At 42.5% G+C, this 22,447-nt stretch overlaps 12 non-coding genes across 12 annotated transcripts; all 12 read right to left on the reverse strand.

The window, feature by feature from the left end:
* Positions 1–8,773: 8,773 nt before the first annotated feature.
* trnal-aag (transfer RNA leucine (anticodon AAG)) lies at positions 8,774–8,855 on the reverse strand. The gene has a single exon. It is a non-coding gene; the product is annotated as a tRNA-Leu (tRNA).
* A 1,307-nt stretch (positions 8,856–10,162) lies between these two features.
* Positions 10,163–10,244, reverse strand: trnal-uag (transfer RNA leucine (anticodon UAG)). Its single transcript has one exon. It is a non-coding gene; the product is annotated as a tRNA-Leu (tRNA).
* Positions 10,245–10,447: 203 nt separating this feature from the next.
* Positions 10,448–10,529, reverse strand: trnal-aag (transfer RNA leucine (anticodon AAG)). The gene has a single exon. It is a non-coding gene; the product is annotated as a tRNA-Leu (tRNA).
* Positions 10,530–11,050: 521 nt separating this feature from the next.
* trnal-uag (transfer RNA leucine (anticodon UAG)) lies at positions 11,051–11,132 on the reverse strand. The gene has a single exon. It is a non-coding gene; the product is annotated as a tRNA-Leu (tRNA).
* A 203-nt stretch (positions 11,133–11,335) lies between these two features.
* On the reverse strand, positions 11,336–11,417 carry trnal-aag (transfer RNA leucine (anticodon AAG)). Its single transcript has one exon. It is a non-coding gene; the product is annotated as a tRNA-Leu (tRNA).
* An 875-nt stretch (positions 11,418–12,292) lies between these two features.
* Positions 12,293–12,374, reverse strand: trnal-uag (transfer RNA leucine (anticodon UAG)). Its single transcript has one exon. It is a non-coding gene; the product is annotated as a tRNA-Leu (tRNA).
* A 203-nt stretch (positions 12,375–12,577) lies between these two features.
* trnal-aag (transfer RNA leucine (anticodon AAG)) lies at positions 12,578–12,659 on the reverse strand. The gene has a single exon. It is a non-coding gene; the product is annotated as a tRNA-Leu (tRNA).
* Positions 12,660–15,713: 3,054 nt separating this feature from the next.
* Positions 15,714–15,795, reverse strand: trnal-uag (transfer RNA leucine (anticodon UAG)). The gene has a single exon. It is a non-coding gene; the product is annotated as a tRNA-Leu (tRNA).
* A 203-nt stretch (positions 15,796–15,998) lies between these two features.
* On the reverse strand, positions 15,999–16,080 carry trnal-aag (transfer RNA leucine (anticodon AAG)). Its single transcript has one exon. It is a non-coding gene; the product is annotated as a tRNA-Leu (tRNA).
* Positions 16,081–19,134: 3,054 nt separating this feature from the next.
* Positions 19,135–19,216, reverse strand: trnal-uag (transfer RNA leucine (anticodon UAG)). The gene has a single exon. It is a non-coding gene; the product is annotated as a tRNA-Leu (tRNA).
* Positions 19,217–19,419: 203 nt separating this feature from the next.
* trnal-aag (transfer RNA leucine (anticodon AAG)) lies at positions 19,420–19,501 on the reverse strand. The gene has a single exon. It is a non-coding gene; the product is annotated as a tRNA-Leu (tRNA).
* A 2,669-nt stretch (positions 19,502–22,170) lies between these two features.
* On the reverse strand, positions 22,171–22,252 carry trnal-uag (transfer RNA leucine (anticodon UAG)). The gene has a single exon. It is a non-coding gene; the product is annotated as a tRNA-Leu (tRNA).
* Between the last annotated feature and the right edge of the window lie 195 nt (positions 22,253–22,447).

A 22,447-nucleotide genomic window follows, 5' to 3' on the forward strand; every position in this document is an offset into this window, starting at 1 on the left:
TGCGGACCATTATGAGACAGGCTGGTCACCAAAATCTTAGAGCACCATTGAAATGGGATCCTGATGCACTGATAGCATTCAGCTCACTCAAAAAAGAATTACAAACAGCCCCATTATTAACGATTCCAAATTATGACAGAACTTTCCATTTGTATGTAGCAGACAGAAAAGAGGGCTTTGCTTCTGCTGTCCTGATGTAGGAGACATGCAGTGGGCGGAAGAAGCAACCCATTGCCCACTATAGCACCAAATTGGACACTGTAGCCCAAGGCTACCCACCATGTTATCAACGAGGTCTAGCTGCAGTATACTTTGCTTTTGAGAAAGCCTCTGCTGTTACTATGGGCTATCCAGTCATCATCTATACCCATCATAAGATTGCTGAGTTATTGGAACAGGGACGTTTTGTTTTGACACAGGCCAGATGTTTGGCGTACTCCACATTGTTGACTTATCCTGATATAACAATCAAAAGATGTACCACAACAAACCCAGCTAACTTTGTCCCAGTAGAGGGGGAAGGAACACCTCATGAATGTGTTGCTGCCTCTCTAGGATTCACTCGTCTGAGACCAGATTTGGAATCAACACCAATTGTTGATGCAGACGTGGACTACTTTGTAGATGGCTCATGCTTTAGAGATCACTCGGGTAATCATGCTGGTTTTGCTGTTGTACAACGAGATGGGGACAATTTTACTCCTGTGCTGACACAACGTTGTGAACAGCCTTATTAAGCACAGTTGGCCGAACTAAAAGCCCTTACGGCAGCATGTCTGCTGGCCAAAAATAAAGCAGCCAACATTTATACGGATTCTGCATACGCCCATGGGGTATGCCATCTTTTCGGTGCAGTATGGAAACAAAGAGGATTCAAAAAGAGTGATGGAACCCCAATCCAACATGGGGACCAAATTACTGCATTGATTAATGCTATGATGTTTCCAGCCAAATTGGCTATCGTCAAATGCCAGGCTCACAAGAAAGGAAATTATTTTGTTATCAAAGGTAATAACGCCGCAGATAGCCAAGCAAAATTGGCTTCTGGGTGTCAATCTGCTGTAATGGCACCATCCGTTTTGATCCAGCCCCTCCCTACTATAGAAAGTATTGCCCAAATGCAGTCCAGAGCTACACCACCTGAAATACACTTATGGCAACAAAGGGGGGCGACTAGAGATGCTAATAATATCTGGAGGTCTCATGAAGGTTTTATGATAGCCCCCACCCCATTGCTTAATATTCTTATACCTGACGCCCACAGTTTTGACCACTGTGGAAGGGGGGAGATTATGAGAAAGATAAAAAGACAAGGATTATGGTCCCCATACTTACAAACAAGGGTAGATGAATTTCTGAGTGAATGTGAAATTTGCACACAAAACAATGTAAGAAAAGGAACAACAACTCCAATAGGCTCTATTACTGTTCCAGAAGCACCCTTTAAGCATCTAGTAATGGATTATGTGGACATGATAAAAGCAGTAATAGGAAAAAGGTACATGTTGGTCATTATAGACAGATTCAGTAGATGGGTGGAAGCAGAACCATCAGCAGAGCAAGGAGCACAGACAGTGATAAAATTTCTGACGAGAGAGGTCATACCAAGATTTGGTATCCCATCCCAGATCAGTTCAGACAATGGGTCTGCTTTTATTCAAAGAACGGTAAAGGCAGTAATACAACAGTTGAGGATCAAGCAGAGACTGGGGTGTGTCTACCATCCTGAGTCACAGGGACTCGTGGAACGGGTCAATGGGACTATTAAGGCCAAAATCAACTAAATTTGTGCGGACACTAAGCTTAATTGGGTAGATGCGTTGCCACTCGCACTGATGAGCTATCGAATGCAAACCAACAGGATCACTAATCTGACCCCCCATGAAATGTTGACTGGGAGACCAATGCCTGTGCCTCATTTGAGAGGACCTTATGACGGGCCACCGTTAGAACAGTTACAATTGGAATTAAGGACATATATGAGACAATTGACTGCTATACATGAAGCTATTCATTCACAGGAACAAAACAGGGGACCCAGAGAAGAGGAAGAAGTTCCCTGTCTGGTGGTACCTGGAGACCAGGTATACCTAAGAGTCTTTAGGAGAAGGTGGAATGAGCCACGAAGAGAAGGACCTTATACTGTAGTAAGAGCAACCCCCACAGCAGTACATGTAGAGGGCAGCACAACCTGGTATCATTTGAATCATTGCACCCGAGTCCCAAGGCTGAGACCTAGAAGGCAAGATGAGGAAATAGATAGTCAGGAAGGGAGTCAAGAGGAGATAGCTCAAGATGCCGCAGAAGAGCAGGGAACTGAAAGTGAAGATATTAACATTGATGAACCTCATTCTAGGGAGACTGAACACGCTGAGCCAAGGGATGAAATGCCGGAGCGGAATGATGGACAGCCTTCAGAGGACCTGGAGCCTGAAGGTGAGAGAGCTCCTAGTATTGGTCTTTTTGGTGATACACCTCATGCAGCAGCTTCCCCAGACACAATGCCTCCAGGCGAACAATCCCCTGGAGAAGGACCCTCTGCTGATGAACCATACAACTTTGTCACACTCAACCTCCAAGACATCGGCATCCCAGGAATCGACCTCCCAGAAAATGACTTCCCAGACATTGACCTCCCAGAAATTAATCCCCCAGACACTGAATTACCAGACCTCTCAAGCTTTGAGTGGGATAAGTCACCCTAACCTGACTCAACCAACACAAGGTAACAAAGCACGCAGACATAATGTAAAAAGATCCCTGCAGAAAGCTATGACTATTCATGAAGATTATACCCAAACTGAAGTTGATTTGGAAGTAGAACTACAAAAAGAAAAACTGTTGGATGATGCCTATCATAATGAATGGTATAAATGGGCAGTGTATACTGTAAGACAGGTAAAACAAGGCACATGTGTATTATGCTCACCCTCACCTTTGAAGAAGTTAAGAATAGTACCAAACCAATATGACTACATGCAGTGTGCCAGATTTAATTCACAATATTGTAACAGAACTGGACATGTAATTCCATACTGTCCAGCTGAGTGCCTGGCCATGTTAGGGAACCACTATTATCAAAGATTTATACCCAGGAGGGTTGGGGAAGTGCATGCAAGGAGCTTGACGTAAGAATAGATAAAGCCAATTAGGAGACCCCACAAAATTACATTCTGGATAAAACATTGGAGTATGAATGTTTTAACAAAACTATGGGCTATCGAAATGTAGGAACCTTTCAAGGTAAATGTGCTATAATTTGGCACCTGGATTATGAGATGTACAACGAGACAAACGTATATAAATCCTCTAGCTCAATATATGCCACAGCAACAATAAATAAAAACATGTCTGTAACAGGTGCTCATGAAAACTGCGAGAATGCTACCTTATCCTTTCCCCTGATTGGACCACTTGAAAATCAAACTGAAGCAGTAGCTGATTTCTTTTGGCTATGTGGGGATAAACGACTAAGAGCCACCCTAGTTGATTGGAAAGGACTCTGTGCCAGGGTGAGGCTAGCTCAAGGAATAGGAATTGTAAACTGGGATCTCAATGAGGAAGAAACGATAGAAAAGTTGAGTAGACATAAGCACAGAGCTAAGAGAGCTTATACCCCAGATCCCAATGTTAAAATTGATGCAATTGGACAGCCTAGAGGAATACCACATGAATTTAAGGCTAGGGATGAAATAAAGTCAGGGTTTGAATCATTTCTTCTATGGGTACCTGTTAATAAGAATACTGAATGTATAAATTACATATACTACAATCAGCAAAGATTTATTAATTATACGGATGATGCACTTGGGGCGCTAGGCCAACAATTAAAAGCCACCAGCAAAATGACATGGCAAAATAGGCAAGCCCTGAATTGGTTATTGGCAGATAAAGGAGGAGTATGTGTAATGTTTGGGACTGACTGCTGCACCTTTATTCCTAATAACACAGCCCCCGATGGAACTTTCACTAGGGCTATGAAGAAACTGAAGGCGCTAAGACAAGAGGCTGCTGAAAATGCGGGAAGGGACAGAAATATTGGATACTGGTTTGATTCTTTGTTTGGAGCCTGGAAAGAGTGGCTGATTAAGGTGGGGATAATAATAGTTGTGGTTGTTGTTGTTGCTCTTCTGCTGTTCTGTTGCGTTATACCTTTTCTCAGATCCATGTTGGCCACTGCAGCTGCTCAGTCAATGACCCGAGCCAAGCAGATGATCAATGTGTCGGTTAACCGAGACAGAGTTGACATTGGATGCAACTCAGGAGTCTATCCTATTGGACCAGGCCTGGATGAGTTAGATGAGTTCTAATGAAAAAAGGTAAAAGGACTGGGGGTACCTGTTAATTTTGTTATAAGGTTTTTGACTTTGTTTTTTGACAAGAGAGGGAGTTAGAAAACTCTGTCTTTCTTTTTTGGGGTAAAAATAGGAAGCTTGTTAGAACATGCATGGGTAGAGTAGGGAGTTAGTAAGATGGGCAGTTATGCATTTATTTTAAGGGCCCCCGTCCTGTATATCCTATACTTATAATCATGTTAAGATATGTTTTTATATAATCACACTGCTGTCACAAATTTTAATGGAAGACTGAAGGGAAATAGAAGGTTTAAAACAGAACATTACCCGTGATATGAGGTGATGTAATTGTATGCAAAAGAAATGAGAGTGTTTTTGTTATTTTTAGATCACTTTATCCACCTTTTTACATATATGGGCATATTACAGTAACAAAACGTAGAAGCCTTGACATTGTGTGCATTTAGACTACTGGAACTGTTGTATATAAGATGTAAAAGAGGAATTATTTGCAAGCGCGGTCATCTACTGTTGTTTCAACAAAGGGCAGACTCAACTGGTGGTTTAAAAACCCGCTGTCTGCTCCAACACCAGATAGCGCCCTAGGCACTGCCAGGGCACCTCTGGCAACGGTGTAGCAACCCAGATAGCGCCACGGGCCACCAGGAAGCGCCTGCATGGTTCCTCTGGCATCGTGGGACAATTGTAACTTCGAGACTATACACTGTATGATGAATACACTGAATGTTTGAAGCTGCTTTGTCCATATAGAGAATGATGGTTTGACAGGAAGGCGAGATCTTTTACTCCACTCCAGACAAATGGGGGTGGAGATGTTTGGTCTCACTCTTCCTCCAGGGTGTACCTCTGTGATAACAGGTCTATTGGTAGAATGACTGGATGGTCTAAATTGATCATATTGGTAGGATATGAAAGAGACCTGCTCATGGAGATACATCCTGGGAAAATTGAAGGTGGGACTGGAGTTAGTCCCAAAGCGGGGATGTGTTGGAGAATTCTGTTACCCCTCCTCTATCTGATCCTCAAGTCTGAATGCTGTAATGCTGAGCAACAGTAGGCCATAGGTAGGGTGACCAGACGTCCCGTTTTTCCCGGGACAGTCCCGTATTTCAACTCTAATTTTAGTGTCCCGACTTATTATGAAAAAATCATGTTTTGTCCCGTATTTCATCGTTAATATATATTTTAGGTTTTTTATTTTATTTTATTTTTTCCTGAGTGATAGCGCGAGTACTCTTCGAAATAGCCTAATAATAAAACTAACAAATCACCTCATATATTTTCCTCATAGAGAAAACATTTTTCCATCCAATAAGAGAAGGCAGAAGGACAATTCCATCCAATCACAATTCACTCAATCAACTTGCATTTAGTGAAGGCGGAATCCGACGTCACAGTTAAGTGTGTACGAGACGAGAGCAAACGGATAAGCTTGACTCAGGTGCAAAGATGTCAAAGAAGCATACATGTACATTTAATGAGGATCTTCAAAAAGAGTTTAAATTTCTCAAAAGAGAGTCACTATCAGAGGCAAGTAAATTAAGATGCGACATTTGCGGGGCTCACTTTTCCATTGCTCACGGAGGCCGAGCCGACATTACGCAGCATATGCACACAAAAAAGCACATGGACGCTGCTAAAAGTAAGTGTGCTACTCCAAGTGTCAGCAAATTTTTTGTGAAGCAAAGTTGCGAATCTGATAAAGTGCATGCAAGTGAAGGACTTTTTGCATACCATTCTGTTATTCATGGCCATAGTTTTCGGTCAGCTGACTGCACTGCAAAATTGATCAAGAAATTGTATGATCCGAAATTTTCTTCTGCTCGCACTAAATCTGAGGCTATAATATGCAACGTTCTTGGTCCTTTGTCAGAGGAAGAAGTTCAGCATGATTTGGACAAGTGCTCCTGTGTCACATTAACTGTGGATGCATCCAACCACAAAGACATTAAACTGTTTCCTGTGCTTGTGCGATACTTCAAGCCACTAGAGGGTGTAAAGGTCAAGATAATTGAATTTTCATCTCTGCCAGGTGAGACATCTGATTTGCAAACTGCCTACATTTCCCATGTCATTGAAAAACATGGCCTTGATCAGAAAATAGTTGCACTTTGTGCTGATAACACTAACACAAACTTTGGTGGTGTTAAAAGAGCTGGTAAAGGCAATATCTGGAGAAAGCTGCAAATGCAGCTAGGAAGGGATATTCTGGGCATTGGCTGTAATGCACACATCATCCACAATACCCTGCAAACAGCAGTGGATTGCTTACCAATTGATTTGGAGTGTTTTGCTGTGAAGGTATACAAATACTTTCATATCTATACAGTGCGCGTAAGGGAGCTCAAGGAGTTTTGTGACTTTGTACAGCTGGACTATCAAAAATTACTGCAGCATGGTAGCACATGTTTCCTCTCTCTTGGTCCAGCTCTTGAATGAATTCTGCACCTTTTTGATGGTCTACGTGCATACTTTCTTTCTCAAGAAAAGTGGCCAAAGTTTCTAAAAGACACATTCAGCAGCCCTTGCACAAAACTTTGGCATGGATTTGCACTTAAGCAAACTGCAGCTTTCCATCGTGCACTGGCGACAGTAGAGCAAGAAAATATATCTGCCACAGAAGTGGCTTTGCACATTTATGATCTGAGAAATGTCTTGCAGGCCAGGCTGGAGGAATCATTCATTCCCTCTGACATCAAAACAGTTAGACACCCTTGTTGAAGCTGGTGACATAAAAGCTGATGATTTTTATTGTGCAGTGAGAAGCTTTTACTCAGCATCAGTGGATTACCTTGACAATTGGAGCTGCTCACTGGAGAATACAAGAGAACTAGAGTGGGTCCTACTGAGAAGTGTTCCAGAATGGAGAGACATTCAGAGCAGCCTCAGCAAGTTCTACTCAAGAATACCTGCTCTCACATCAGTTGACGAAACCATGCTCTTTGATGAGTGGGCCTGTGCTAAAAACATTGTCACTTGTCACATCACTGAGTGGAACAAAAACAAGGTGGCTGTGTCTGATAGATGGACAGACGTGTTTAGTGAGATGGGTAGCAAGTCACTCAACTTTGGAGTCTTATCTTTGGCTGTGGAGTTTGTTTTATGCCTGCCTGGTACATATGCACCTGTGGAGCGTGTGTTCTCGTTAATGAATGCATCATGGACGGATGAAAAATCTCGACTGAGTGTAACAACAATGAAGGCAATGCTTTTCGTACGAATTAATTTCGGACTGGACTGCTCCGCATTTTATGATAAACTCTTAAAAGACAAGCGCACGCTGGCAAAAATTGGTTCCAGTGAAAAATACAAAACAGCAACAGTGAATGATGCTGTTGAACCATCTTGTTCCCACTGATCTGCAATTTTATGTAAGTTTACATTTATTTTTTTACATAGCTAACAATATTATTAAGTGTAAATACTTGTATGTGTGCAGTAGTTGTTGTAGGTCTGTGGGTTCTGTGTCTGTCCCGTATTCCACTCTGAGAAATCTGGTCACCCTAGCCATAGGGCAATGTAGAGTTGGAAAAGTACCTTTAATGCATAGATGACGTTGGTGCAAGGTACAGGAAAGTACTAAAAAACATATATGATGTAATATTTTTTTTTTAAACTATACATGTGATACTCCGCCACTATTAGAAATAAGGCCTCGGAGCATGTGATCTTAATGGTGGCGTGATACCAAGGAGGAGCAATGTGTAAGAGATAACGGTACAAACACTAATTGGACACTGGCGATAAGAAAGATGTATAAAATCTATGTTTCAACCACTGTAAGATCAGATGATTCAGCTGACCATCTCACTTTGTTGAATTGCTCAATAAAGTTCTTCTTCTGAGACCTGGAACTTCGACTCTGAAAACTTTTTGAAGACTAACTCCTACTAGACTCTGAAAAACTACTGATCAGGACCAGAGACCAGCAATTAGCCACGACAGTAGCTGTCAGTTCACCAAAAACTCTCAGTCCTGCCGATCGACTGTCCTGCACAGAGCAGGATTGGGCACCCCTGTGTGCTATACATTATTATTATATTTAAATTCATTTTGGAAGTGTCATTATAATAATTGCAAGTTATTGTTGTCTCTGATTCAAGAGGATGCATATTTTCAGCTGCTTTTGCACCTTTTCAGAGCACACTTTAGGTGTCTGGCCCTCATTAAAACCTCTGCTGGCAGCAGTGGGATTCGAACCCACGCCCCCGAAGAGACTGTAGCCTAAATCCAGCGCCTTAGACGCCTCGGCCAAGCTTGTTTGGCCACTCTAGTGGGCCATTCTCTGGCCATTAAATTTCAGAAATAGAGAAATTGTTGGGTGTGGACCTTCATCGTCAGGCTCTGAAGCCCGCCGAGTTCGGCCAAGGAAAGCAAAATCTTGAGTTTTGAAGAGACTGGGAGCAAGCAGTGTCACTTCTCCAGTCTTTTCACAGGTGCCTTCTAAAATGCAGACTTGGCAGCGGTGGGATTTGAACCCACGCCCCCGAAGAGACTGGAACCTTAATCCAGCACCTTAGACCGCTCGGCCACGCTACCTTGTGAGAATGCCTTCCGTGGGCCATTTTCGCCAATTTTTTCTTTTAGTGTCTCACTTCTCCATAGTTAAATCAGTTGAAATTCTTCATGCCTTGAAGGAGCTCCTCGAAAGGTGGAAAGGCCTACTAAGTAGAGGGGGGATGCAGTTACACTCTTGGAGGCCCCCCTCCCTGCAGATTGCAATTCCATCTCTAATCAAACACAACTGAATTACCTAATCAAAGCCTCATCGAATTACCTAATCAAAGCTCGGCCACGCTACCTTGTGAGAATGCCTTCCGTGGGCCATTTTCGCCAATTTTTTCTTTTAGTGTCTCACTTCCCCATAGTTAAATCAGTTGAAATTCTTCATGCTTTGAAGGAGCTCCTCGACAGGTGGAAATGCCTACTAAGTAGAGGGGGGACGCAGTTACACTCTTGGAGGCCCCCCTCCCTGCAGATTGCAATTCCATCTCTAATCAAACACAACTGAATTACCTAATCAAAGCCTAATCGAATTACCTAATCAAAGCTCGGCCATGCTACCTTGTGAGAATGCCTTCCGTGGGCCATTTTCGCCAATTTTTTTTTTTTTGTCTCACTTCTCCATAGTTAAATCAGTTGAAGTTCTTCATGCCTTGAAGGAGCTCCTCGACAGGTGGAAATGCCTACTAAGTAGAGGGGGGACGCAGTTACACTCTTGGAGGCCCCCCTCCCTGCAGATTGCAGTTCCATCTCTAATCAACACAACTGAATTACCTAATCAAAGCCTAATCGAATTACCTAATCAAAGCTCGGCCACGCTACCTTGTGAGAATGCCTTCCGTGGGCCATTTTCGCCAATTTTTTCTTTTTGTGTCTCACTTCTCCATAGTTAAATCAGTTGAAATTCTTCATGCCTTGAAGGAGCTCCTCGACAGGTGGAAATGCCTACTAAGTAGAGGGGGGACGCAGTTACACTCTTGGAGGCCCCCCTCCCTGCAGATTGCAATTCCATCTCTAATCAAACACAACTGAATTACCTGATCAAAGCCTTTGGGACATACTCCAAAATGGCAGCCAGATGTGTCGCAGTTAAACTCAAAATCAAGAGGTAGGTGTCAGTTCACCAAAAACTCTCAGTCCTGCCGATCGACTGTCCTGCACAGAGCAGGATTGGGCACCCCTGTGTGCTATACATTATTATTATATTTAAATTCATTTTGGAAGTGTCATTATAATAATTGCAAGTTATTGTTGTCTCTGATTTTAGAGGGTGCATATTTTCAGCTGCTTTTGCACCTTTTCAGAACACACTTTAGGTGTCTGGCCCTCATTAAAACCTCTGCTGGCAGCAGTGGGTTTTGAACCCACGCCCCCAAAGAGACTGGAGCCTAAATCCAGCGCCTTAGACCCCGCGGCCATGCCACCCCTGCTTGGTTACTCTAGTGGGCCATTTTTTGGCCATCAAATTTCAGAAATAGAGAAATTGTTGGGTGTGGACCTTCATCGTCAGGCTCTGAAGCCCGCCGAGTTCGGCCAAGGAAAGCAAAAACGGCTGAGTTTTGAAGAGACTGGGAGCAAGCAGTGTCACTTCTCCAGTCTTTTCACAATTGCCTTCTAAAATGAACACTTGGCAGCGGTGGGATTTGAACTCACGTCCCCGAAGAGACTGGAGCCTTAATCCAGCGCCTTAGAGCGCTCGGCCACGCTACCTTGTGAGAATGCCTTCTGTGGGCCATTTTCGCCAATTTTTTCTTTTAGTGTCTCACTTCTCCATAGTTAAATCATTTGAAATTCTTCATGCTTTGAAGGAGCTCCTCGACAGGTGGAAAGGCCTTACTAAGTAGAGGGGGGATGCAGTTACACTCTTGGAGGCCCCCCTCCCTGCAGATTGCAATTCCATCTCTAATCAAACACAACTGAATTACCTAATCAAAGCATTTGGGCCATACTCCTAAATGGCAGCCAGATGTGTCGCAGTTAAACTCAAAATCAAGAGGTAGCTGTCAGTTCACCAACAACTCTCAGTCCCGCTGATCCACTGTCCTGCACAGAGCAGGATTGGGCACCCCTGTGTGCTATACATTATTATTATATTTAAATTCATTTTGGAAGTGTCATTATAATAATTGCAAGTTATTGTTGTCTCTGATTGAAGAGGATGCATATTTTCAGCTGCTTTCGCACCTTTTCAGAGGACACTTTAGGTGTCTGGCCCTCATTAAAACCTCTGCTGGCAGCGGTGGGATTCGAACCCACGCCCCCAAAGAGACTGGAGCCTAAATCCAGCGCCTTAGACCACTCGGCCACGCTACCCCGGCTTGGCTACTCTAGCTGGCCATTTTTTGGCCATTAAATTTCAGAAATAGAGAAATTGTTGGGTGTGGACCTTCATCGTCAGGCTCTGAAGCCCGCCGAGTTAGGCCAAGGAAAGCAAAAACGGCTGAGTTTTGAAGAGACTGGGAGCAAGCAGTGTCACTTCTCCAGTCTTTTCACAATTGCCCTCTAAAATGCAGACTTGGCAGCGGTGGGATTTGAACCCACGCCCCCGAAGAGACTGGAGCCTTAATCCAGCGCCTTAGACCGCTCGGCCACGCTACCTTGTGAGAATGCCTTCCGTGGGCCATTTTCGCTAATTTTTTCTTTTAGTGTCTCACTTCTCCATAGTTAAATCAGTTGAAATTCTTCATGCCTTGAAGGAGCTCCTCGACAGGTGGAAATGCCTACTAAGTAGAGGGGGGACGCAGTTACACTCTTGGAGGCCGCCCTCCCTGCAGATTAAAATTCCATCTCTAATCAAACACAACTGAATTACCTGATCAAAGCCTTTGGGCCATACTCCAAAATGGCAGCCAGATGTGTCGCAGTTAAACTCAAAATCAAGAGGTAGCAGTCAGTTCACCAAAAACTCTCAGTCCTGCCGATCGACTGTCCTGCTATACATTATTATTATATTTAAATTCATTTTGGAAGTGTCATTATAATAATTGCAAGTTATTGTTGTCTCTGATTCAAGAGGGTGCATATTTTCAGCTGCTTTTGCACCTTTTCAGAGCACACTTTAGGTGTCTGGCCCTCATTAAAACCTCTGCTGGCAGCAGTGGGATTCGGACCCACGCCCCCGAAGAGACTGGATCCTGGAGCCTAAATCCAGCGCCTTAGACCCCTCGGCAACGCTACCCCGGCTTGGCTACTCCAAAATGGCAGCCAGATGTGTCGCAGTTAAACTCAAAATCAAGAGGTAGCTGTCAGTTCACCAACAACTCTCAGTCCTGCTGATCCACTGTCCTGCACAGAGCAGGATTGGGCACCCCTGTGTGCTATACATTATTATTATATTTAAATTCATTTTGGAAGTGTCATTATAATAATTGCAAGTTATTGTTGTCTCTGATTGAAGAGGATGCATATTTTCAGCTGCTTTTGCACCTTTTCAGAGCACACTTTAGGTGTCTGGCCCTCATTAAAACCTCTGCTGGCAGCAGTGGGAATTGAACCCACGCCCCCGAAAAGACTGGAGCCTAAATCCAGCGCCTTAGACCCCTCGGTCATGCTACCCCGGCTTGGCCACTCTAGTGGGCCATTTTCTGGCCATTAAATTTCAGAAATAGAGAAATTGTTGGGTGTGGACCTTCATCGTCAGGCTCTGAAGCCCGCCGAGATCGGCCAAGGAAAGCAAAAACGGCTGAGTTTTGAAGAGACTGGGAGCAAGCAGTGTCACTTCTCCAGTCTTTTCACAGGTGCCTTCTAAAATGCAGACTTGGCAGCGGTGGGATTTGAACCCACACCCCCAAAGAGACTGGAGCCTTAATCCAGCGCCTTAGACCGCTCGGCCACGCTACCTTGTAAGAATGCTTTCTGTGGGCCATTTTCGCCAATTTTTTCTTTTAGTGTCTCACTTCTCCATAGTTAAATCAGTTGAAATTCTTCATGCCTTGAAGGAGCTCCTCGACAGGTGGAAATGCCTACTAAGTAGAGGGGGGACGCAGTTACACTCTTGCAGTGTTAATTTCGTTGACGAAAATAACGACGAAAATTATTCGTCAACGACATTTTTTCACAGACGAAAACGAGACGATAACTAAATAAAACCTAGTTTTGAATGACAAAGACTATGACGAAAATCTATTGACATTTTCGTCAACGAATAAAAACTAGACGAAAATGTTAGATAGTGACGATTTGGGAAGCGATCCGTCAGATGTCCTGCGTGTGTGGTAGATGCGCACATTTGTAGGCTACTGTAACGTGATCTACCACGCGGTCATAAAACGTTAAAAAATGTGAACGTCTGGGAGAATGAGTAGAGCAGACATATAGATCTCTGAATAAGAGTGACGATTTAAAAAAGAGCTCTATTCGGTGCGGTTTTCTTTGCGCACACACCAACCCGAAGCGTGCAGTCATGCACAATACACCTACAGCGCGCGAGTAGGCTACTGAATTGAGCTCTCTTTCGTGTCTGAATGGAGAAATACACAACAGTATGTCTAAATGTCCTTTTTGGAGAGTATTCATGTAAACTATGCTGGTTATGTCTTAAACTGTGAGGGTGCTTCTCAATATCCCTCCTCACCTCCTCGCTCCTCTGTCCTCCATCCTATGACCCGGAAACCAATCAAGCACAGCCATCTAGAAGGACATTTCAATTCTCTAATTGCACCGCGAGGAGTCGAGGATCGAGAAGTGATGAGGCTTTCGGAGGAGTTATGAGCGAGGATACACAGGTGTATCCTATGCGGAAGTGTTTTATTGACTAAATGTGACGCACGTATACATTCTCCTCCCCCTTCACATCGGTCACTATCTTTTTAATTTATTTAATTTATAATTTATAATTTACCTTTGCAGTTTATATAAACCACACATATCACATATTTCAACAGGGTATCTTGCTTTATTATTATTCATTATGAATTTCTTAAATAAACAAACTTCAACAACATAAGGGCAGACCCTTTGAGCGCTGCAGGTGACGCTGTGAAATGACGCTCGAGTGATCAAGTATTCCAATGTATAAAAAAAGCTTTCATTTCGATTCCTCCGTCCTCATTTTCTTTCCTTGCGTCCTTCCCTCACAACCTACAGGGGAGGAGATGAGGAGCTAGGAAAGGAAGCGAGGAAAGGAAACGAGGATGCATAAATAAGAAATGAGAAGCACCCTGAGTGTGTCGGATGTGCATCAGTGCAATTGTATCCGCATGTCATTGGACATGATCCGACGTCTTAAAGTGACAGTGGCAATAAACCTAATGCGGTCCGTGTCCTTAATTTTGATCAAGCAACAAAAGAAAAAGAGAAAAGCATTCACTGTTTGTTAATAGCTTTAATAAGGATTAATTATATTTAATTCATACAAATAAATATGTCTGCTTGAAAGAATAAAGAATGATGTGTAAGTAGTTATAAGGAATGAATATATCATTCATTGTAAAGAAGACTGTGTTGTACTTTAGGAAAAGTGGTTTTATTTCATTTTAAGATATTTTTTAAGTAACAGCAGTTAAATCTGTATCTGTATTGCATGTTCAAACTTAAAAATCATTCATATTAATAGGTTAATAGATGTTTTCTCCGGGAGTATATGGGTTTGGAAATTTTAGAGAAATTCTAAATTAATGCATTACAATTGAACTAAACCCATTATATTTTAGGCGACTAAATCTACTGTAGATTTAGTCGACTAAAATGTTATTGTATTTCGTCGACTAAAACTAGACTAAAACTAAAACAATTCAGATGACTAAAATATGACTAAAACTAAATGGCATTTTAGTCAAAAGACTAAGACTAAAACTAAATCAAAATTTGCTGACAAAATTAACACTGCACTCTTGGAGGCCCCCCTCCCTGCAGATTGCAATTTCATCTCTAATCAAACACAACTGAATTACCTAATCAAAGCCTAATCGAATTACCTAATCAAAGCTCGGCCACGCTACCTTGTGAGAATGCCTTCCGTGGGCCATTTTCGCCAATTTTTTCTTTTTGTGTCTCACTTCTCCATAGTTAAATCAGTTGAAATTCTTCATGCCTTGAAGGAGCTCCTCGACAATGTCAAATGCCGACAAATGCCTACTAAGTAGAGGGGGGACGCAGTTACACTCTTGGAGGCCCCCCTCCCTGCAGATTAAAATTCCATCTCTAATCAAACACAACTGAATTACCTGATCAAAGCCTTTGGGCCATACTCCAAAATGGCAGCCAGATGTGTCGCAGTTAAACTCAAAATCAAGAGGTAGCTGTCAGTTCACCAAAAACTCTCAATGAGTCAAATTTGCAAACTCCATTGACAAGGGGTGCCCAGTCCTGCCGATGGACTGTCCTGCACAAAGCAGGATTGGGGACCCCTGTGTGCTATACATTATTATTATATTTAAATTCATTTTGGAAGTGTCATTATAATAATTGCAAGTTATTGTTGTCTCTGATTCAAGAGGGTGCATATTTTCAGCTGCTTTTGCACCTTTTCAGAGCACACTTTAGGTGTCTGGCCCTCATTAAAACCTCTGCTGGCAGCAGTGGGATTCGGACCCACGCCCCCGAAGAGACTGGATCCTGGAGCCTAAATCCAGCGCCTTAGACCCCTCGGCAACGCTACCCCGGCTTGGTTACTCCAAAATGGCAGCCAGATGTGTCGCAGTTAAACTCAAAATCAAGAGGTAGCTGTCAGTTCACCAACAACTCTCAGTCCTGCTGATCCACTGTCCTGCACAGAGCAGGATTGGGCACCCCTGTGTGCTATACATTATTATTATATTTAAATTCATTTTGGAAGTGTCATTATAATAATTGCAAGTTATTGTTGTCTCTGATTGAAGAGGATGCATATTTTCAGCTGCTTTTGCACCTTTTCAGAGCACACTTTAGGTGTCTGGCCCTCATTAAAACCTCTGCTGGCAGCAGTGGGAATTGAACCCACACCCCCGAAAAGACTGGAGCCTAAATCCAGCGCCTTAGACCCCTCGGTCATGCTACCCCGGCTTGGCCACTCTAGTGGGCCATTTTCTGGCCATTAAATTTCAGAAATAGAGAAATTGTTGGGTGTGGACCTTCATCGTCAGGCTCTGAAGCCCGCCGAGTTCGGCCAAGGAAAGCAAAAACGGCTGAGTTTTGAAGAGACTGGGAGCAAGCAGTGTCACTTCTCCAGTCTTTTCACAGGTGCCTTCTAAAATGCAGACTTGGCAGCGGTGGGATTTGAACCCACGCCCCCGAAGAGACTGGAGCCTTAATCCAGCGCCTTAGACCGCTCGGCCACGCTACCTTGTAAGAATGCTTTCTGTGGGCCATTTTCGCCAATTTTTTCTTTTAGTGTCTCACTTCTCCATAGTTAAATCAGTTGAAATTCTTCATGGCTTGAAGGAGCTCCTCGACAGGTGGAAATGCCTACTAAGTAGAGGGAGGACGCAGTTACACTCTTGCAGTGTTAATTTCGTTGACGAAAATAACGACGAAAATTATTCGTCAACGACATTTTTTCACAGACGAAAACGAGACGATAACTAAATAAAACCTAGTTTTGAATGACAAAGACTATGACGAAAATCTATTGACATTTTCGTCAACGAATAAAAACTAGACGAAAATGTTAGATAGTGACGATTTGGGAAGCGATCCGTCAGATGTCCTGCGTGTGTGGTAGATGCGCACATTTGTAGGCTACTGTAACGTGATCTACCCCGCGGTCATAAAACGTTAAAAAATGTGAACGTCTGGGAGAATGAGTAGAGTAGACATATAGATCTCTGAATAAGAGTGACGATGCAAAAAAGAGCTCTATTCGGTGCGGTTTTCTTTGCGCACACACCAACCCGAAGCGTGCAGTCATGCACAATACACCTACAGCGCGCGAGTAGGCTACTGAATTGAGCTCTCTTTCGTGTCTGAATGGAGAAATACACAACAGTATGTCTAAATGTCCTTTTTGGAGAGTATTCATGTAAACTATGCTGGTTATGTCTTAAACTGTGAGGGTGCTTCTCAATATCCCTCCTCACCTCCTCGCTCCTCTGTCCTCCATCCTATGACCCGGAAACCAATCAAGCACAGCCATCTAGAAGGACATTTCAATTCTCTAATTGCACCGCGAGGAGTCAAGGATCGAGAAGTGATGAGGCTTTCGGAGGAGTTATGAGCGAGGATACACAGGTGTATCCTATGCGGAAGTGTTTTATTGACTAAATGTGACGCACGTATACATTCTCCTCCCCCTTCACATCGGTCACTATCTTTTTAATTTATTTAATTTATAATTTATAATTTACCTTTGCAGTTTATATAAACCACACATATCACATATTTCAACAGGGTATCTTGCTTTATTATTATTCATTATGAATTTCTTAAATAAACAAACTTCAACAACATAAGGGCAGACCCTTTGAGCGCTGCTGATGACGCTGTGAAATGACGCTCGAGTGATCAAGAATTCCAATGTATAAAAAAAGCTTTCATTTCGATTCCTCCGTCCTCATTTTCTTTCCTTGCGTCCTTCCCTCACAACCTACAGGGGAGGAGATGAGGAGCTAGGAAAGGAAGCGAGGAAAGGAAACGAGGATGCATAAATAAGAAATGAGAAGCACCCTGAGTGTGTCGGATGTGCATCAGTGCAATTGTATCCGCATGTCATTGGACATGATCCGACGTCTTAAAGTGACAGTGGCAATAAACCTAATGCGGTCCGTGTCCTTAATTTTGATCAAGCAACAAAAGAAAAAGAGAAAAGCATTCACTGTTTGTTAATAGCTTTAATAAGGATTAATTATATTTAATTCATACAAATAAATATGTCTGCTTGAAAGAATAAAGAATGATGTGTAAGTAGTTATAAGGAATGAATATATCATTCATTGTAAAGAAGACTGTGTTGTACTTTAGGAAAAGTGGTTTTATTTCATTTTAAGATATTTTTTAAGTAACAGCAGTTAAATCTGTATCTGTATTGCATGTTCAAACTTAAAAATCATTCATATTAATAGGTTAATAGATGTTTTCTCCGGGAGTATATGGGTTTGGAAATTTTAGAGAAATTCTAAATTAATGCATTACAATTGAACTAAACCCATTATATTTTAGGCGACTAAATCTACTGTAGATTTAGTCGACTAAAATGTTATTGTATTTCGTCGACTAAAACTAGACTAAAACTAAAACAATTCAGATGACTAAAATATGACTAAAACTAAATGGCATTTTAGTCAAAAGACTAAGACTAAAACTAAATCAAAATTTGCTGACAAAATTAACACTGCACTCTTGGAGGCCCCCCTCCCTGCAGATTGCAATTTCATCTCTAATCAAACACAACTGAATTACCTAATCAAAGCCTAATCGAATTACCTAATCAAAGCTCGGCCACGCTACCTTGTGAGAATGCCTTCCGTGGGCCATTTTCGCCAATTTTTTCTTTTTGTGTCTCACTTCTCCATAGTTAAATCAGTTGAAATTCTTCATGCCTTGAAGGAGCTCCTCGACAATGTCAAATGCCGACAAATGCCTACTAAGTAGAGGGGGGACGCAGTTACACTCTTGGAGGCCCCCCTCCCTGCAGATTAAAATTCCATCTCTAATCAAACACAACTGAATTACCTGATCAAAGCCTTTGGGCCATACTCCAAAATGGCAGCCAGATGTGTCGCAGTTAAACTCAAAATCAAGAGGTAGCTGTCAGTTCACCAAAAACTCTCAATGAGTCAAATTTGCAAACTCCATTGACAAGGGGTGCCCAGTCCTGCCGATGGACTGTCCTGCACAAAGCAGGATTGGGGACCCCTGTGTGCTATACATTATTATTATATTTAAATTCATTTTGGAAGTGTCATTATAATAATTGCAAGTTATTGTTGTCTCTGATTCAAGAGGGTGCATATTTTCAGCTGCTTTTGCACCTTTTCAGAGCACACTTTAGGTGTCTGGCCCTCATTAAAACCTCTGCTGGCAGCAGTGGGATTCGGACCCACGCCCCCGAAGAGACTGGATCCTGGAGCCTAAATCCAGCGCCTTAGACCCCTCGGCAACGCTACCCCGGCTTGGTTACTCCAAAATGGCAGCCAGATGTGTCGCAGTTAAACTCAAAATCAAGAGGTAGCTGTCAGTTCACCAACAACTCTCAGTCCTGCTGATCCACTGTCCTGCACAGAGCAGGATTGGGCACCCCTGTGTGCTATACATTATTATTATATTTAAATTCATTTTGGAAGTGTCATTATAATAATTGCAAGTTATTGTTGTCTCTGATTGAAGAGGATGCATATTTTCAGCTGCTTTTGCACCTTTTCAGAGCACACTTTAGGTGTCTGGCCCTCATTAAAACCTCTGCTGGCAGCAGTGGGAATTGAACCCACACCCCCGAAAAGACTGGAGCCTAAATCCAGCGCCTTAGACCCCTCGGTCATGCTACCCCGGCTTGGCCACTCTAGTGGGCCATTTTCTGGCCATTAAATTTCAGAAATAGAGAAATTGTTGGGTGTGGACCTTCATCGTCAGGCTCTGAAGCCCGCCGAGTTCGGCCAAGGAAAGCAAAAACGGCTGAGTTTTGAAGAGACTGGGAGCAAGCAGTGTCACTTCTCCAGTCTTTTCACAGGTGCCTTCTAAAATGCAGACTTGGCAGCGGTGGGATTTGAACCCACGCCCCCGAAGAGACTGGAGCCTTAATCCAGCGCCTTAGACCGCTCGGCCACGCTACCTTGTAAGAATGCTTTCTGTGGGCCATTTTCGCCAATTTTTTCTTTTAGTGTCTCACTTCTCCATAGTTAAATCAGTTGAAATTCTTCATGGTTTGAAGGAGCTCCTCGACAGGTGGAAATGCCTACTAAGTAGAGGGGGGACGCAGTTACACTCTTGCAGTGTTAATTTCGTTGACGAAAATAACGACGAAAATTATTCGTCAACGACATTTTTTCACAGACGAAAACGAGACGATAACTAAATAAAACCTAGTTTTGAATGACAAAGACTATGACGAAAATCTATTGACATTTTCGTCAACGAATAAAAACTAGACGAAAATGTTAGATAGTGACGATTTGGGAAGCGATCCGTCAGATGTCCTGCGTGTGTGGTAGATGCGCACATTTGTAGGCTACTGTAACGTGATCTACCCGCGGTCATAAAACGTTAAAAAATGTGAACGTCTGGGAGAATGAGTAGAGTAGACATATAGATCTCTGAATAAGAGTGACGATGCAAAAAAGAGCTCTATTCGGTGCGGTTTTCTTTGCGCACACACCAACCCGAAGCGTGCAGTCATGCACAATACACCTACAGCGCGCGAGTTGGCTACTGAATTGAGCTCTCTTTCGTGTCTGAATGGAGAAATACACAACAGTATGTCTAAATGTCCTTTTTGGAGAGTATTCATGTAAACTATGCTGGTTATGTCTTAAACTGTGAGGGTGCTTCTCAATATCCCTCCTCACCTCCTCGCTCCTCTGTCCTCCATCCTATGACCCGGAAACCAATCAAGCACAGCCATCTAGAAGGACATTTCAATTCTCTAATTGCACCGCGAGGAGTCGAGGATCGAGAAGTGATGAGGCTTTCGGAGGAGTTATGAGCGAGGATACACAGGTGTATCCTATGCGGAAGTGTTTTATTGACTAAATGTGACGCACGTATACATTCTCCTCCCCCTTCACATCGGTCACTATCTTTTTAATTTATTTAATTTATAATTTATAATTTACCTTTGCAGTTTATATAAACCACACATATCACATATTTCAACAGGGTATCTTGCTTTATTATTATTCATTATGAATTTCTTAAATAAACAAACTTCAACAACATAAGGGCAGACCCTTTGAGCGCTGCTGATGACGCTGTGAAATGACGCTCGAGTGATCAAGTATTCCAATGTATAAAAAAAGCTTTCATTTCGATTCCTCCGTCCTCATTTTCTTTCCTTGCGTCCTTCCCTCACAACCTACAGGGGAGGAGATGAGGAGCTAGGAAAGGAAGCGAGGAAAGGAAACGAGGATGCATAAATAAGAAATGAGAAGCACCCTGAGTGTGTCGGATGTGCATCAGTGCAATTGTATCCGCATGTCATTGGACATGATCCGACGTCTTAAAGTGACAGTGGCAATAAACCTAATGCGGTCCGTGTCCTTAATTTTGATCAAGCAACAAAAGAAAAAGAGAAAAGCATTCACTGTTTGTTAATAGCTTTAATAAGGATTAATTATATTTAATTCATACAAATAAATATGTCTGCTTGAAAGAATAAAGAATGATGTGTAAGTAGTTATAAGGAATGAATATATCATTCATTGTAAAGAAGACTGTGTTGTACTTTAGGAAAAGTGGTTTTATTTCATTTTAAGATATTTTTTAAGTAACAGCAGTTAAATCTGTATCTGTATTGCATGTTCAAACTTAAAAATCATTCATATTAATAGGTTAATAGATGTTTTCTCCGGGAGTATATGGGTTTGGAAATTTTAGAGAAATTCTAAATTAATGCATTACAATTGAACTAAACCCATTATATTTTAGGCGACTAAATCTACTGTAGATTTAGTCGACTAAAATGTTATTGTATTTCGTCGACTAAAACTAGACTAAAACTAAAACAATTCAGATGACTAAAATATGACTAAAACTAAATGGCATTTTAGTCAAAAGACTAAGACTAAAACTAAATCAAAATTTGCTGACAAAATTAACACTGCACTCTTGGAGGCCCCCCTCCCTGCAGATTGCAATTTCATCTCTAATCAAACACAACTGAATTACCTAATCAAAGCCTAATCGAATTACCTAATCAAAGCTCGGCCACGCTACCTTGTGAGAATGCCTTCCGTGGGCCATTTTCGCCAATTTTTTCTTTTTGTGTCTCACTTCTCCATAGTTAAATCAGTTGAAATTCTTCATGCCTTGAAGGAGCTCCTCGACAATGTCAAATGCCGACAAATGCCTACTAAGTAGAGGGGGGACGCAGTTACACTCTTGGAGGCCCCCCTCCCTGCAGATTAAAATTCCATCTCTAATCAAACACAACTGAATTACCTGATCAAAGCCTTTGGGCCATACTCCAAAATGGCAGCCAGATGTGTCGCAGTTAAACTCAAAATCAAGAGGTAGCTGTCAGTTCACCAAAAACTCTCAATGAGTCAAATTTGCAAACTCCATTGACAAGGGGTGCCCAGTCCTGCCGATGGACTGTCCTGCACAAAGCAGGATTGGGGACCCCTGTGTGCTATACATTATTATTATATTTAAATTCATTTTGGAAGTGTCATTATAATAATTGCAAGTTATTGTTGTCTCTGATTCAAGAGGGTGCATATTTTCAGCTGCTTTTGCACCTTTTCAGAGGACACTTTAGGTGTCTGGCCCTCATTAAAAGCTCTGCTGGCAGCAGTGGGAATTGAACCCACGCCCCCGAAAAGACTGGAGCCTAAATCCAGCGCCTTAGACCCCTCGGTCACGCTACCCCGGCTTGGCCACTCTAGTGGGCCATTTTCTGGCCATTAAATTTCAGAAATAGAGAAATTGTTGGGTGTGGACCTTCATCGTCAGGCTCTGAAGCCCGCCGAGTTCGGCCAAGGAAAGCAAAAACGGCTGAGTTTTGAAGAGACTGGGAGCAAGCAGTGTCACTTCTCCAGTCTTTTCACAAGTGCCTTCTAAAA

This window comes from Siphateles boraxobius, unplaced genomic scaffold (assembly GCF_051911475.1).
Source record: "Siphateles boraxobius isolate OS27281-9 unplaced genomic scaffold, OSU_SipBor_1 12, whole genome shotgun sequence".
NCBI lineage: Eukaryota > Metazoa > Chordata > Actinopteri > Cypriniformes > Leuciscidae > Siphateles > Siphateles boraxobius.